This window comes from Cibotium barometz, chromosome 52 (assembly GCF_041138505.1).
Source record: "Cibotium barometz isolate CiBa-2024 chromosome 52, ASM4113850v1, whole genome shotgun sequence".
Taxonomy (NCBI): domain Eukaryota; kingdom Viridiplantae; phylum Streptophyta; class Polypodiopsida; order Cyatheales; family Cibotiaceae; genus Cibotium; species Cibotium barometz.
Genome location: NC_141097.1, coordinates 33,651,096 through 33,668,626, shown reverse-complemented (window position 1 = coordinate 33,668,626; position 17,531 = coordinate 33,651,096).

The window sequence follows — 17,531 nt, the reverse complement described above, 5'->3', positions numbered from 1 at the left end:
TGGTCCAATTAGAAAAGGATGCAATAGCACAAGCCAATGGTGCAAAGGGTGGTCCAATAGCATTAGAGCAAAGTTAAGATGGTCCAATTAGAAAAGGATGCAATAGCACAAGCCAATGAACAAAAGGTCATGGCCAAATGGCACCAATCATTGTAAAAGTGTAACCATGTATTTTTCCTATTTAAGAGGCCATATGAATGAGAAAAAAACTTGTGTGTTTGCTATTCTACCTCTTTCTTGTCCATCTATAATCACTATCTCACTCATACTACACTAGCACTATGAATGCCACTAACATACACCCACCATAGCTCTCCTTGCTCACCCAATGCAAGCTCCCATGGAATTTCTTCAGTACATACCCAAGGAGGTGTTGGGAGAAAGAGAGAAGGTGTTACACAACTGCACTTTGCATGAATGCCTTGTCAAATGGAAAGGGTTACCTCAAGATGAAGCAACATGGTAGCTCGCCTCTATGTTGGAGGGGATGGAACACCTAGCATAGGTGATACCAACCCCCGCCTGGTAGATTTTGGCATCTAAATGGAATGACGAAAGGAGTACCTACTTAAGCCAAACAAATAAATTATCTCTTAACTAGTGCATATGTCCTCCATATTCTAGGACGACTAGCACTCGGACTATCGTGACATTCATATAAAATACGGTGCCCAAAATAGAAAGAAATAGCTTACTATAATTTACTGTTATGAGGCATAAAAGAGGCTCAAATGGATGCAATTGACATATACACTTCTTAGCCATGATTGGCAACATGTTAGGGAGGATATCATGAAGTTTTAGAGGTCTCAAAGGCTCAAACGATGCTCTTTTGGACAACTTTGGTAAACAAGTGTGAAGTGATTCATGTTGATGCTTATGCAAACCATCCCTACTATGGTTCTACTTTGAGCATGTTTTGAGGATGAAACATACTTGGGTAGGGATGGTTTGTAATGAAGGGATGGACACATAATTGTGGACATGACCTGTACATATGAGGCCAAGGGCCAAGCATAAGTGTATTGGGCCAAAGGGCCAATTGTAATTGAGGGGGCCATAGTCTTATGGGCCAAAGGCCACAGTCTTATGGGGCAAAGGCCAAGTGGGGGTAGACACACTAATAAGTGTGTGTGAAAAGGGGGCCATGGTATATAGGCCAATGTGAATACCTAATCATAATTAACTCATACTAATCGAATTTAGAAGCTAATCAGCTTTCATGGCAATCTTTCCCTTCTCCCTACTCATGGATGGTGCTCCTACACCCATGTTTTCACTCCATGCTTTGAGTGGCCATAGCTAGTTCTTTGCAATAAAACTCATGCATAAACCTTATGTATAAGCCTCATGTACGAGGCTTATGCATATGGCCTTATGCATATAGCTAATTCATAAGTCTCATGCATTAGGCTTATGCACTAGCCTTCATGCATAAGCTTTATGTCCTAATCTCATGCATGAGGCTAAGGCATATGGCCACCTCTTGATGAGAGAAGCATAGCTCTCAAAAAAGGCTATCTATAGAGGGAAGAAAAAATAACAAACCCTAATGTTAAAAGCCCTAAAACTTACAAATCCTATATAACATGTAAAAGAATAAGAGAGAAAACATGAGAGGAGGCTTGTATGTGTCAATAACCTACAAAATCAAACCAAATAACGAAAGAAAAGTATTAGTAACCCTAATCCTAGTCCTAATAAAAAGCATATAAGAAACTCTAATCTTAATAAAAATATTAATGAAAGCTTTTGCATAACATAGAAAACTTATTAAATCTTTTTTTTCCTTATCTCATTGTGTTGAAGCTTAACCCTTAGTGAAGTGGAAAGATAGACCAGAAGAAGGAGATCTCAACTTATCATTGTGTTGAAGCTTAACCCTAGCCTTAGTGAAGTGGAAAGATAGACTAGAAGAAGGATCAACTTGGGAAAGAGTGGCTAAAGAAAAGGTTTCCTAAGTGAAAACTCTTCTTTCAAGGGGGAGGAAATGTTATGAGACTGACAGGAAACACTAAAAGGTAAGACTAGAAAATATTATTTATATATAAAATGTTTGCATATAAACAAGGTTCAAGGGATTTCAAATGGGAAATACCGAAAGCAATGGTTAATAGGCATTAAAGTTAAAGTAAAAGGTTTGTATATAACTACGGTTCAGGGGATTTGAAATGGGAAATACCTAAAGCAATGGTTAATAGGCATTAAAGTTAAAGTAAAAAGGAAGTAAATAGTACACAATGGAAGCCCAAGGGTCATAGAAGTAGGCGGTCCTTTCTAGGGGTAGTTGAAGGGGCATTGGTGAATGAAAAGGGCATCCCTAGCCAATAAAAGGTTAAGGGGCTAAAGTTGGAAGGTCATGCATCACGTAGGCCTATATAACCATGAGTTTAGGGTCCATTTGGTGTATGGTTGGGTGGAGAATCAAAGTTCTAGTCTTACGAGTCCTCAAGCTTATAATGCAAGGAGAATTACACACCCCTAACATTTTTCTCATGTCATTCCTCTCCCCTTGGGGATTTTCTTCCTAGTATCCTTCTCCACCTTAATCTAGTAAATTCCTCTCCAAGACTAGCAAGATTTACATAGATGTTGACTTAGAAATCTTGTAGGAAAGTAACATGAAGAGCATTGATCTTTGGATGGATGTAGATGGTAGGATTTATGTAAGCCTTTTTTGTCTACACTACCCCCCTTGTAAAATGTTTCTAAGTTTCTATGCTTTCTAGGTGATGGACTCAATGGTCTTCTCAGATAGTATAAGGCTACACTTCTTAGCTCTAGGTGAAGCACAAAGAAGGTTGTAAGCAAAGAATATTATTCTACTAAGTTCATAAAAAATAAAAGGGATGCAGTAACAAGTTGATAATCTAACTAGAGATCAAGGCATTGGTAGGAGAACATTGTCATGGAGAACAAGATTAGAGGATTGGAAGCAAATAAAGTTCAGCTATGTAGTAACAACTTTTTCAATACCAAAAGGACATTTGAAAATATATAAAAAAAACATTGCAAACATAAATGGGATTTTGGGTAAGAAAAATGAAGTAGCAAATGTAGTGGTGCAAGAAAAAGAAGACTAAGGACCACAAGGTGGAGTCATTGCATGACGGAATGATGCAGTGGTGCAAGACTAAGGACCACAAGGTGTAAGCTCCATCTTTAATTTCTTTTGGAGAAGTGCCATTGAATGTCTATAGGTTAACTAAGGATGTTTTTTCAAAAACATTATTGATCAAATGATAGGATAAGTTATTTGAGAAAAGAAAAGTTTAACAAGGATTGGCCTACTAAGGCACATCGTCAAAAATGTACATATCGCAAAGCCAAGGGAGGATCCCAAACTTGTCTACATTGCTAATGAATTAACTATTGCTGAAGAAGAAGAACTTGTGTGAACACACTTAGGACTGCCGGGACACTTTTTCCCTCACTAGGAGGTTTTTTTCCCCCGTGCGTATGTACAACCTCTTATCTACTCATTTTGGGGTGTGTACTTATCTTTTGTATCTGGCACATATTTTGGGGTGTGTACTTATCTTTTGTATCTGGCACATATTTGTTAATTCTAATCTAGTGAGTTTGTGTGCTCTCAAGCTTCTCTATCTTGTGTGTGTGTGCATTATTGCAACCCTAATCCTAAGTCCAACAATTGGTATCAGAGATAGCTTCCTTGACACTTGATCTAGTAGTCTGCCTCCCTCTGCATGACCCTATTTTTATGTATCCAATTGAGATACCCTCTTAGGAGAAGAAGGTGTATACTGTAGTTTGTTGTATATAACATATACAACATTTTCGGGGTCCGCGGCATGATTCGGGTGCGTTTCAGGCATGTTTTGGCCGCCAGAAGGTTTCTGCAAATGTTCTGGGGGCATTTTGGATTGGTTTTGCTCTATTTTGGGTGTTTGGGCTGTGTAGCGGCAAAGATTTGGTGTACATCAGCATCTCTAGTGTCTTTAACAACATCAACCATCATACTTTTGCCAGTACCACTCTATTCTCTACTTTGTGTTGATTTTCATACACTTTATAGGTGATTTAGCTAGGTGCAGCCATCCAAGGTTGCATTCAGTGAATATTGAGTACTTTGAAAGATTTTACATTTGGTAGAAAGTCATGGGGCTGGCAGTAGTGATGTATTCAATATGTTGTCTCTGTTGAGGACAAACTTGATGAGACTAACTACCCATTGTGGTCCTATATGATGAGGCATGTATTGGTTTCTCAAGGCCTTTGGAATGTGGTCAGTGATAGTGAAACTCGTCCTGTTTCACACAACTTCCAGTGCAACCAGGTGCTGTAGGTACATCTGAAGTAGAATTTGATATAGATATGGCTTCTCCTCCACATGCACCACCAGTACCTCCCACTACTGCTCAAACAAGATGGGATGGAAGAGATGCACAGGCACATGCATTGCTTGCACTTTCTGTGAAGTGAAGCATTAGTGCTCATATTCGAGTCATGTAAGACTTCAAAACAGGCATGGGATGCACTTACTGCATTATACCAAGTGTGCAATGAAGCACGTGTTGCATATTTGCGCAAACAGTTGGAGTCTAAGCACATGAATGAGGGAGATTCAATGGATAGCTTCTTGACCAAGATCAAAGATTTTAAGGAGCAGCTTGCTAGTGTGGATGAGATATATCCTGATAGTACATTGGTGCCCACAGTTCTCAATGCATTGTTAGATTCTTATCAGAGTTTTGCCTCTACCCTTGGACTCATGATGAAGGGAGATCCAAATGCCCTTACATTTGATGAGCTGGTTTCAATACTCTTGTTTGCAAGAAGAGCAGTCTAGGCAAAACAGATCTAATATGCGAGTTGGTGGGGTGACCAAGATTTTGTTGCCAATCAGAAAGGCAAAGGTAAAGCTTCTTTGCATGGTGGCTATATGACAAAAATAGAATCCTTAGGTAAGGATGCAGAGAAAGAAGGTGATAAGCCTAAAAGGAAGGGCAAGTGTCACTATTGCAGGAAACCAGGGCACTACATACATGAGTGCAAGAAAAGGCTAGAGAAGGAAAAAAAGAAAGAATTGGGCATGGATGTGGCTGATGCAAGCACCAAGTACAGAGAAGAAGGAATCTGCAAGTTTTGCTCAAGATGATTGGGCATGGACTTTACATTATAGTTATGACCCTTCTGTTCATGATGTATGCATGTCAGTGGGGCAGAATCGGATGCTTGGTACTTTGACAGTGGTGCTAGTAAGCACATTACTTCACAAAAAAATTTGTTCTCATCTCTAGAATCTGTCCCCTAAGTGCAGGAACCGTCACATGTGCAAATGGTTTCTCATATCCTGTCGTCAAAGGAATTCGTAAAGTTATGCTCACTGCTGCAAATGGGAGCGCATTTACTCTTTCAAAAGTTTTATATGTGCCAGGCATTAAGAAGAACTTGCTGTCAATTTCAGCCTTAGCCTTGTCAAGCTTGATGTGGCGGTGAAATTTGTGGATGACAGATGTACAATTCAGGATAGAAATGATGGCTATTCTATCATTGCCTTAGGTACCTTGTTTCATGGCCTATACAAGATGGATGTATTTGAGAACTGGCAGCATGATGCTTGCTTAGTCTCTACGACTAGTGCTATGAGTGATGCATAATTATGGCATGCACGATTTGGCCATCTAAATTATGGCAATTTGTTACACCTTCAAAGGTATGATATGGTGTCTAAGTTTCCAACCCTTGATACCCCTACTAGACATGTATGTGAGGGGTGTATTCTTGGTAAAATGCATCGGGCATCATTTTCAAAGGATGGATCTGTGAGAGCTGTTACGAAATTATAGCTTATACATAGTGATGTATGTGGTCCTATGAGGACACCATCTATTGGGGGATATCTCTACTTTGTCACTTTTATTGATGATTACTCCAGATATAGCTGGGTGTATCCATTAAAGAAGAAGTCAGAGGTTTTTATGTGCTTTAGGCACTTCGTATCCATGGCTGAAAATGCATGTGAATGTAAAGTTGGCACCCTTCATTCAGATCGAGGGGGTGGAGTATATGTCCAAGGAATTTCATGCATATATGGCTGAAAAAGGCATAAGGCTGTTAACAATGTACAATGCCATACACACCTCAACAAAATGGTGTGGTTGAGAGGAAGAACGTGTCTCTCATGGAGACGGCATGATGTATGGTGAAAGCCCAAGATTTACCTCATGGTTTTTGGTTAGAGGCAACTATGTGTGCTAACTATGTGTTAAACAAATGCCCTACCAAGGCCTTGTAGTCTAAAACTCCTTATGAAGCTTGATATGGCAGGAAGCCTTCTGTGGCTCATTTGCATGTTTTTGGTTATCTTGCTTATGCTCTTGTGCCTGAGCAACAATGTAGTAAACTTGATGGATAAGGCAGTTAAATGCATATTTGTGGGATATAGTTCAAAAAGCAAGGGATATAGATGTACCATCCAAAGCGGATTTTAATAAGTAGAAATGTTGTTTTTGTTGAAAACTCAGTTTATCCCATGCTTTCATGTAAAAAATAGTAGAACGTATTCTCATAACGTATTCTCATAGGACATGCTTGATTCGCTCCTACCTTTGTTTAGTGGAGGGCATATGTAGAGCAATTGAATGCTCAACCAAGTGCTGAAATTCAGCCTTTGCAGGTGCAAAATCAACTTGCAAATCAGCCTTCTGATGAGGCAATTATTGAGGATGTAGTGGATGAGGAGAGAGAAGCCATAGAAGAATCTAGGCATATGCCAAAATGGCTTGTGCAGAAATTGAGGGATAGCAAGTTGGTAGCTCCTTTACCTAGTGGAACTCATACAGGTTCTCATCATGTAGATTATTCTCATGTGGATCATGTTCTCATTTCTACTTTATGTAATGAGGAGGAACTTGTTTCTTTTGAGGAAGCACAGGATAATGATCATTGGATGCATGCTATGCAGGATGAGTATAACTCTATACTCAAGAATGACACCTGGTATTTGACAAATCTACCTCATGTCAAGAAGGCATTGGTACTAAGTAGGTTTACAAGTTAAGACGCAAAGAAGATGGTAGCATTGATCGCTCTACAAGGCCAGACTTGTACAAAGGGGTATGCCCAACAAAAGGGCATTGATTTATGATGAAACCTTTGCACCCACATCTCGTATAGCTACCATGTCTCATGGCTTTGGGGCAGCACATCATGGATGGAATGTACATCAATTAAGACTGCATTCTTGAATGGTGATTTACATGAGGAGGTGTATGTATCGCAACCTCTTGGTTTTGATGTGAAAGGAGAAGAGTCTAAAGTATGCAGGTTGAAAAAGGCTGGCCTTAATCAAGCTCCTAGAGGATGGTATGAGAAGATTCATGCACACTTGGTTGCAAATGATTTTTGCAATAGTCCAACAGAGAGTACCCTCTATGTGAAGAGGAGTAAGGACACATTTTTGGTCATCGTTCTATACGTTGATGATATTCTGCTGATTTTTTGTCATCATTCTTTTGATGCTAGTTTGTATCAGTACGCTATTGGATCCCTTCTTTATGTACGGGCTGTTAAGCAGGTTTTTTTGCTTTTTACAGAGCACATTAGTAGTTGCGAGGAACCTAGTGTTTCATGCTCGCACTAAGAACATTGAGGTGCATTACCACTATGTCAGGGGAAATACTCTCTGTAGAGCAGAGATTAACTTGGTCTATGTGCCTACACATGACAGCATGGTAGATTTATTCACAGCTCTTCCTCGTGTGAAAAGTTTGAAGCTTTTTGTAAAGCTTTGGACTTACTACCTTTTTTAGGATTGATTGGCCATTACCTGTACATGTTCACATCATCACTCTAGGGGGGATTTGTAGCATTATATGGTAGTGATGTGTGTGAACACACTTAGGACCACCGGTGCACTTTTTCCCTCACTAGGAGGTTTTCTCCCCCGTGCGTATATACACCTCCTTATCTACTCATTTTGGGGTGTGTACTTATATTTTGTATCAAGCAAACACTTGTTCATTCTAAGCTAGTGAGTTTGTGTGCTCTCAAGCTTCTCTATCTTGTGTGTGTGCATTGTTGCAACCCTAACCCTGATTCCAACATTTATATGGCATGCTCTATAATAGGTTTGTGAGTAGAGAGCTAAAGGATCTTGTTAGTCTATTCTAGACATGCTAGATGCATCTGATAGCATTGGAATCAACCGTAGGGGATATGAAGCACTATATAGACTCTTCATAGATGCACACAAGAGAAAGGGGTTAATGAGACCCTTGTTCCAAACTTCTTTGTGTGTGTGTTGCTACATTTGTGTCCACTCCAACAATGTCATCATAACATTTGATGTGCTTTTTTCCCCTTAGGTGTGGAGTGCATAGGACATCCACTCCAATGATATCACCATAACATTTGATGTGTTTGTTTTTCCTTAGCCGTAGAGAGCATAGGACACCCACTAGTAGGTGGGTTATCAAGGAGAACACTAGTAATGCATTTGATGTGTTTTTTTCCAAAGACCAAGATATGAAGGTGGCTGGACATCAAGGAGGCTTAACTAAGTGTTCTTCACTTAAGGAGAAGACCATTGTGAGGTTTCACATAGGTAAGAAAAATGTCACCATGTGTATCCTTTGTATACAAGGAATGAGTGGGAGCCTCTAGATTCTTTGATATCATCACTAGGAAAGAGGTTGAGCAAATAATGGTGCATGAAGGTAACAAAAACCATATTGTAGTAAATGACGATTGGAAACTCTCAAACCTGAGAGAATACTTGGTTTTAGATTTTGGTTTACATGGTATCTTAACTTTTTAGTTTACATGGTATCTTAACTTTTTAGTTTAGATGGTATCTTAACCTTTTTAGTTAAAACGCAAAGAAGATGGTAGCATTGATCGCTCTACAAGGCCAGACTTGTGCAAAGGGGTATGCCCAACAAAAGGGCATTGATTTATGATGAGACCTTTGCACCCACATCTCGTATAGCTACCATGTCTCATGGCTTTGGGGCAGCACATCATGGATGGAATGTACATCAGTTGGAAATTAAGACTGCATTCTTGAATGGTGATTTACATGAGGAGGTGTATGTATCGCAACCTCCTGGTTTTGATGTGAAAGGAGAAGAGTCTAAAGTATGCAGGTTGAAAAAGGCTGGCCTTAATCAGGCTCCTAGAGGATGGTATGCGAAGATTCATGCACACTTGGTTGCAAATGATTTTTGCAATAGTCCAACAGAGAGTACCCTCTATGTGAAGAGGAGTAAGGACACATTTTTGGTCATCGTTCTATACGTTGATGATATTCTGTTGATTTTTTGTCATCGTTCTTTTGATGCTAGTTTGTATCAGTACGCTATTGGATCCCTTCTTTATGTACGGGCTGTTAAGCAGGTTTTTTTGCTTTTTACAGAGCACATTAGTAGTTGCGAGGAACCTAGTGTTTCATGCTCGCACTAAGAACATTGAGGTGCATTACCACTATGTCAGGGGAAATACTCTCTGTAGAGCAGAGATTAACTTGGTCTATGTGCCTACACATGACAGCATGGTAGATTTATTCACAGCTCTTCCTCGTGTGAAAAGTTTGAAGCTTTTTGTAAAGCTTTGGACTTACTACCTTTTTTAGGATTGATCGGCCATTACCTGTACATGTTCACATCATCACTCTAGGGGAGATTTGTAGCATTATATGGTAGTGATGTGTGTGAACACACTTAGGACCACCGGTGCACTTTTCCCCTCACTAGGAGGTTTTCTCCCCCGTGCATATGTACACCTCCTTATCTACTCATTTTGGGGTGTGTACTTATATTTTGTATCAAGCAAACACTTGTTCATTCTAAGCTAGTGAGTTTGTGTGCTCTCAAGCTTCTCTATCTTGTGTGTGTGCATTGTTGCAACCCTAACCCTGATTCCAACATTTATATGGCATGCTCTATAATAGGTTTGTGAGTAGAGAGCTAAAGGATCTTGTTAGTCTATTCTAGACATGCTAGATGCATCTGATAGCATTGGAATCAACCGTAGGGGATATGAAGCACTATATAGACTCTTCATAGATGCACACAAGAGAAAGGGGTTAATGAGACCCTTGTTCCAAACTTCTTTGTGTGTGTGTTGCTACATTTGTGTCCACTCCAACAATGTCATCATAACATTTGACGTGCTTTTTTTCCCTTAGGTGTGGAGTGCATAGGACATCCACTCCAATGATATCACCATAACATTTGATGTGTTTGTTTTTCCTTAGCCGTAGAGAGCATAGGACACCCACTAGGTGGGTTATCAAGGAGAACACTAGTAATGATATACACTCCAATGATATCACCATAACATTTGATGTGTTTGTTTTTCCTTAGCCGTAGAGAGCATAGGACACCCACTAGGTGGGTTATCAAGGAGAACACTAGTAATGCATTTGATGTGTTTTTTTCCAAAGACCAAGATATGAAGGTGGCTGGACATCAAGGAGGCTTAACTAAGTGTTCTTCACTTAAGGAGAAGACCATTGTGAGGTTTCACATAGGTAAGAAAAATGTCACCATGTGTATCCTTTGTATACAAGGAATGAGTGGGAGCCTCTAGATTCTTTGATATCATCACTAGGAAAGAGGTTGAGCAAATAATGGTGCATGAAGGTAACAAAAACCATATTGTAGTAAATGACGATTGGAAACTCTCAAACCTGAGAGAATACTTGGTTTTAGATTTTGGTTTACATGGTATCTTAACTTTTTAGTTTACATGGTATCTTAACTTTTTAGTTTAGATGGTATCTTAACCTTTTTGGTGGGAAACATATCTTCACTTTTACCCACTATGCATGTAAGTGTGGAGTGCATAGGGAACCACTAGGCATGTAGGTGTGGAGTGCATAGGAGACCTAATATGTACGTTTTCAAGGAAAATTAGCAAGAAACTCACTCATAAGAATGTGTATGCACACTTGGGGGAAAATCCTACTAAGGAGGAAAAAAGTGTCTTGGCCCATTATTACCCTACATCCACACATCACTATGATATAAATGGATACAAATATCCCGTGTAATGATAATGTGCACATGTACAAGGATCATGTGGCTAATAAATCCCCAAATGGAAATAAGCTTAAATCTTTCCAAAAAGCTACAAACTTCTTTTGTGAGAGCCTTTGTGAACATATCTACCACATTGTTATGTGTCAAGACATAAGCTAGGCTATTCTCTCCTATAATGAGCCTCTCCCTGAGAAAATGATAATGAACCTATTTGATTTTTTTATGAGAGCATGAAACACTAGGTTCCTCACAACAATGAATAATACACTCTGTCTCAGTGAAGATGGAGGTGGTCTAACACAAAATCTGCTACTAAAAGTAGCTTGATCCATACACACTATAAAATCGATGTATAAAAGCTTCCATTTACTCGGTTTCAAAGCTCAAATTGGCCATAGAACCTATCTCTACTACTGGTAGTGTAACAATAGGCCTATAATATTGAAGACCAAACCCTGTAAGTAGTCTCTGAATGATTGCATCATCATAATATCATCATCATGTTGCATAAATTGTATGCCCAAATAATAATGCAAGATGCCCAAATTTATTATTGCAAATGACACATGTAATTCAACTTTGAAAATTAAATCATTCTACTCATGATGAGTAGCATATCATTAATTTTTTAAATGATGACCAAAAACAAATTCTTACTCTTGTTTACATAGAGGATACTCTTAATCATCGAAATGTTACAAAAACCATTTGCAACGAAGTATGCATTTATCTTCTCATACTAAAGCTTGCTTAAGGCCACATAAAGCTTTTCTTAACCTCCATACTTTTAGACTCCTATCCCTTAAAAAAAAAATGATAAGGCAGAGATTCATAAACATCCTCATGTAAATCAACATTGAAGAAGAGAGTCTTGATATTTAACTGATGTACATTCCATCCACGATGTGTTACTACTAATGAAATAATGTGCACCATATTATAGTCATACGAGATGTGGGAGAAAAGGTTTCATCATAATCTATGGCCTTATCTTGAGTATAATCCTTTGTAACAAGCCTTACAAGACTAATTTAGGAATCATTAGGCAAAATTTAGACTGAAAAAGGGGCCCTCTAAGAGCTACCATGTTAGCTTTTTCTTATAAAATGGGCTGATGGTTAAATTTCTACAAATAAAATCAAAATTTGTCAGAGATTGTAGATTGAGAATCTACTCTTCGATATCTTTCCAATGATATATAGCATGATTGAGAGAGAGAGAGAGAGAGAGAGAGAGAGAGAGAGAGAGAGAGAGATTCAAAGGGACGGGGAGGGGCACTCATTCCCATTCGATATCTTTCCAATGATATATAGCATGATTGAGAGAGAGAGAGAGAGAGAGAGAGAGAGAGAGAGAGAGAGAGATTCAAAGGGACGGGGAGGGGCACTCATTCCCATTCTCTAGGGTTGAGACCAACGATGTTAAAAACTCATAATAAAGTTTGAGCCTCATGCCACCCTTTTAGAGCATAAGGTTCAAACTTATAAATTTAAGCATGATGGAGTAAAAGGGATATGATCACTGCTTTCAAATGTACACATTTGTAGAAATGCCTCAAAACATCAAGTCATGAACCAAAGGAGCAACATAAAGAAGGCCTATGAGGATCAAACTTTAGTGTGAGCATTGGGGTAGAGTTGTCACATAATATGCTAAATTGATTGTGGCATTGATAAAGAATGCAAACAACTACCTAGGCTCAAACTTCAAAATCTAGATTCCAAGCATTGAAAAAATAGCCTTATTTTTGAAAAGTATACTAGAAGGCTCAGGCTTGAGCCTGCGCCTCTAGTAGGCATAGATTTTAGATAGAAGCACATAAAATGATAAAAACTAAATGGAAGTACATGAAATAATAATTCTTCATAGATTGCAGATGAGCTGGAGGCTTAATCTGAGTCTCTAGAGGCTTAATCTTGAGGTTGAGCCTCTTAGAGGTATAGTTTTATGAGATAAAAGCACATAAAATGATCATTTATTGATTTCAGGAGAGAAATCACAACCGTGCTTGCATAGAGCTCATTGTTATGCTTGTGTAGAGCTCATAGCCGTGCTTATATAAAGCTCTAGTCAGGCTTGCATAGAGCTCACAATGCGTAACAGATAGAAATATGGAGAGAGCTCACAACCGTGCTTGCGTAGAGCTCACACAACGATAACAGATAGAGAGAGATGGAGAGAGCTCATAGCTCTATAGAGAGAGAGAGATCTCATAACCGGATAGAGAGAGCTCACAATCATGTGTGTGTGTGCAGAGAGCTCATAAAAATTGACATAGAGAGAGAGATGGAGGAAGGTGTGAGACGACACAGGACGACGATGAGCATGATGATGGTCGGCACTCTCAAGTTTGAATTGTTATATTTAAACCTGACGGCGGCCATCAAGTTTGAAATGCCCTATTCTTGAAATTCCAATATGGGGCTTGTTGTATGGTTTTAAATGTGGCTTGTTGTATGGTTTGAAACGCCTTTTCCAAAACATTTTGAGCTTTTGGATGATGTAAGCTTTAAGATTGAAGCTTTTCTTTCCGAAGTGCTCATATACTCAAATCCTGAAACTTGAGTTTGAGTCCCACATTCCATTCTGTAATATTGCACCTTTCCTATTTCCATATTCTAGAACCGAAAAATTTCCAAAAACACACCTTATCTTTTTACCATTATCCTGGCACGATTTGCAACTAGCACTTGTTCATTTCACTGCCTTCAATTTGCATTAGTAATTTTGGACTACTAATTGGCCAAGGTGCTAGCTAAAACATGCTTTTCCCACACACTATGCCAATCCTTTAACAATTGTGTGGAGTAATTTCTTAACAAGGGAGTGAGCGCAGTCATTTTCAAGTTTCATTAAAATTCTTGATGCCTCAATAGTTTGGAATTTGAATGTCGACACAAAATTTGAAAGGAAAATTTGAATGTTGTAATGGTTGGATTTGAATGTTTCTCTTTTTTTTAAAACTCCATCCATGATCTCTATCACAACTTGTTAATCATGTGAATGGTTGAGGGTACATAGACAACCTTCTCATTGAACTTCAAAAATGAGGAGCTACTATGGGATTGTAAAATTTAGGGGCTTAGATTACACAAGCCAAAAAACATGGCATATTATGTATCCCATTGTTATGTATATTTTCTTTTTAAACTCCCTCTTTAAGACCCAATGGAAGAGGTTTGCTGGATATGACCAAGAATGATAAATCAAAATCATGATTCCATGTCGCGACTCTCAAGTTTAGAATTGAGGACTTACAAACTCCTATGTCTCATCTTCTTACATTGAACAACTCATACCCTCTAATCTCCAAGATTTAGATTTGTTCCAAAATTAAGAAAATCTCCCAAAATTCCTGAATTGGTGTTTTACCTTGTAGCGATCATCAATGCTACCATCATCTTTGTACGTTTAGGCTTATAAACCCAATTTATACTAATGGCCTTTTTACCGTAAGGTAAATCTACCAAATACCAATTGTGGTTTTTGAGCATTGACTCATACTTGTCTTGCACGATGGCCTACATCCAATGATCATTTTCATGTGCTTTCTCAAAGGAAATATGTGAGCATGATCCATAAAATAAAAAGATTCATGATGCAAACTTGCACGTGTCTTGTTACACAAAGGAGTAGCTAATTTGCTATCCCATAATGTCTACACACTAACCATTTTGGCATACTCTTGGATGAAGATATGGATGTCCTTTCCTCATGACAATTGAATCCACAATTGCCTCATCAATAGGTTGATATGTGGGCCAGAACTTGAGCTAATTTTTCAACCTATATGGGTTGGTTTACATCATCTTATTGAGCATTCATTTATGGCTATTTGATAGTGTACAAAGGTACAAAGGTAGGAGTGTATCAAAGATATCACGTGACCTTACATTTTACTATTTTTTACATAAAAGTATGGGATAAACTGAGTTTTTCTCAAAAATACAAAATCTCTACTCACCAAAATCTATCTTATGGACAAATGGTAGAGTTTATACCCTTTCCTTTCTGAGTTGTATCCCATAAATATGCATCTTACCACCTTATCATCTAGCTTACTACATTGTTACTCAAGAGGAAGTCAAATGATGAATGTCGCCTTAATGAATACAAATGAGGAACTGAGAATCACCATCTCATTCTGATGATTAAGTCTACGTTCCTCCAGATCATTCTATCTCTTCTCTTCCATTATTAACATCTCTTAGTGTCCCCACCACTAACAAAAATCACATGTAACTTTGCCAATGATTACTAAAAACAAAGTGGGTCAGAAAAAAAAGGGCTCACACAAATATAAAAATGCAATCATTTGCCCCCCACCCCATTTAGGAATTCCCAATACTCAACTAACATCTTCATTCATTAACTATATTTTCTTATTTCCTCTGGAGGAATAAAGACCTTTGAATGTCATTCAACATCAAAGCCATCGACAAGCTTGTTCGTTCTCCCTACACAAAGGTCTTTAACGCAATCACGCAAACATGATCGCCATCAAGAAGGAGGGAATGTTAATCCAATTCTAGAATTAACAAGAGCTACCGCCATTATCTTACATCAAGGAGTCATGGTGGTAGATACACCAAAGGGTCACACATTCAAGATATAAAACAATAGTGTCCAAAGCTACAACTTGGATGGGCACCCGCAATGGTGTGACGGAGTATTTATGGCGATTCCCACTTCAAAAGTGTGCGGTAGCAAGTTAGGATGAAGTCCTAAGTGATGTACTTCATGGATATATTATGAGAGTAGTCATTGTAATAGCATTAGGTCTCTTTATGAGCCTAAAGTGCCCGGCCGACCATAGTTTAAGTGAGTGTAAACACTTATGGCAATGTATATAAGTGATTTTCTCTCATAATACAACATACTCTCCCATTGTGCAAGTGAGTCTTGCTTTTGCTAATCTCTCTCTCCCTAATTCATGCTAGTGAGTGTGTGTGAGTGAAGTGAGGTGAGAGGAGGAGGGACGAGGACCCGTAGTGCAACGCAATGGTGTGACAACGCTTGCGGGCAGGAGACACAGTGGAATTGCTTCTCAAGGAGTTATAGAGCTTGGAGACCTCATGGGTTACGAGCTCCGCCATTGGAAAGATCCTCACGCCAGTTTTGTGGTCACCAGGTAATCTCTTTTTGGATGTGTTTCAAGGAGGCTTTGGGTGAGCCATAACAATTTTCAAGACATATTCTCTTCTTCTATCATCATCAAGATGGTTACCTATCCCAAGTCTAGTTGCAAGATAGTGATACTCAGGATCTAGTCAATTTGGTATCAATTATGTTGCATCCACTTGCCAAGAAGTCGTTCTTCATGCATGGTACCTATAGCATGACATAAAATTTCCCTTCTAAAGGGCTATTCCCAATATAAACATTACATTGAAAGCTCTTATGCATGTGGTTTGTATAATGAGTTCACTCCTTTCACCCATGCTTTTGTAGGGGGGTCAATGTTGTTATAGCGTACGAACCAAGAATCATGGGACATTAGCTTATGGCTAGCTCCCATGTTCACAAGCACTAGCTTTTGTTCTAGACTAGTTTTTATGGTCATGTCACTAGCCAGATTCTAGCGAGCTCTTTACCTCCCAGTCTTCCTCTTTCTAGGTCAGTGACTTGGGCCATGTTAATAAATATGCCTCAAAAATTTATTATATATTGCATTACTCCATCGCTCAATAATAGATCAAAGCGATTTCCTTGTTATTTCTTGTGGAATATCTTGTGCCTATCTAGCTAGGTGGATGCCCATGGTCACAAGGACATGAATCCATATTTCAGAGTCTTCATTCTCTAGAAGTGATGCACACTCTGAGCTCACACTGCTCATCAAATGTTTTATAACATGTGAGGCACATGTTTAGGTTTGCTATGTTATTTTTTCTGGTTATTCAGTCTTTGACAAAAGGTCCACCCACCCCTCATGGGATAATTTTTCCATGTTCTCAAGTTAACCTTGAGGGTTTCATTCCTTTTTTGTATATGAAGATATGGTCTATATCTTCTCCTGGCCTCTCTCATAAAGGGTCTACCTAGGATGCAGTCAGAAGAGTTGGGATGCTGAGAAAAGTTCATTACCATAAAGGAATGGTAAAAACTTAGGCCAAAGGCCTTGATTCTTAGATTTCACAAAAGCCCCATGGGTTTTACAATTGTGGCTCCATCAATAAGCTTAACTATTAGGCTCGTGAAGGTTGCCTCCACTTCTCCAAGCCTTGCTTGGTAATAATGCTGACACCCCCCCTCCATCTAGGATGACCATGTGACTAGATGACTATACTTATATTTTACTAGAAGGACAATGTTGTTGTCCTCACTCTCAAATTAGTGGCCTAATTTATTCCCTAGTAATTTTGGAAAAGCTTGGTGAACCGCCTCTTTCTTAGTGGGTTCATCATCATAAGACTCGTCTCTGAGGAGTCTTGAGGTAGTTTCTCTTCTATGTCTTCTATTCATCCAATCCTTTAGGTCCTTTAATAGACTTGGAATTATAAATATGTCCTTGGGAGGAGAGGA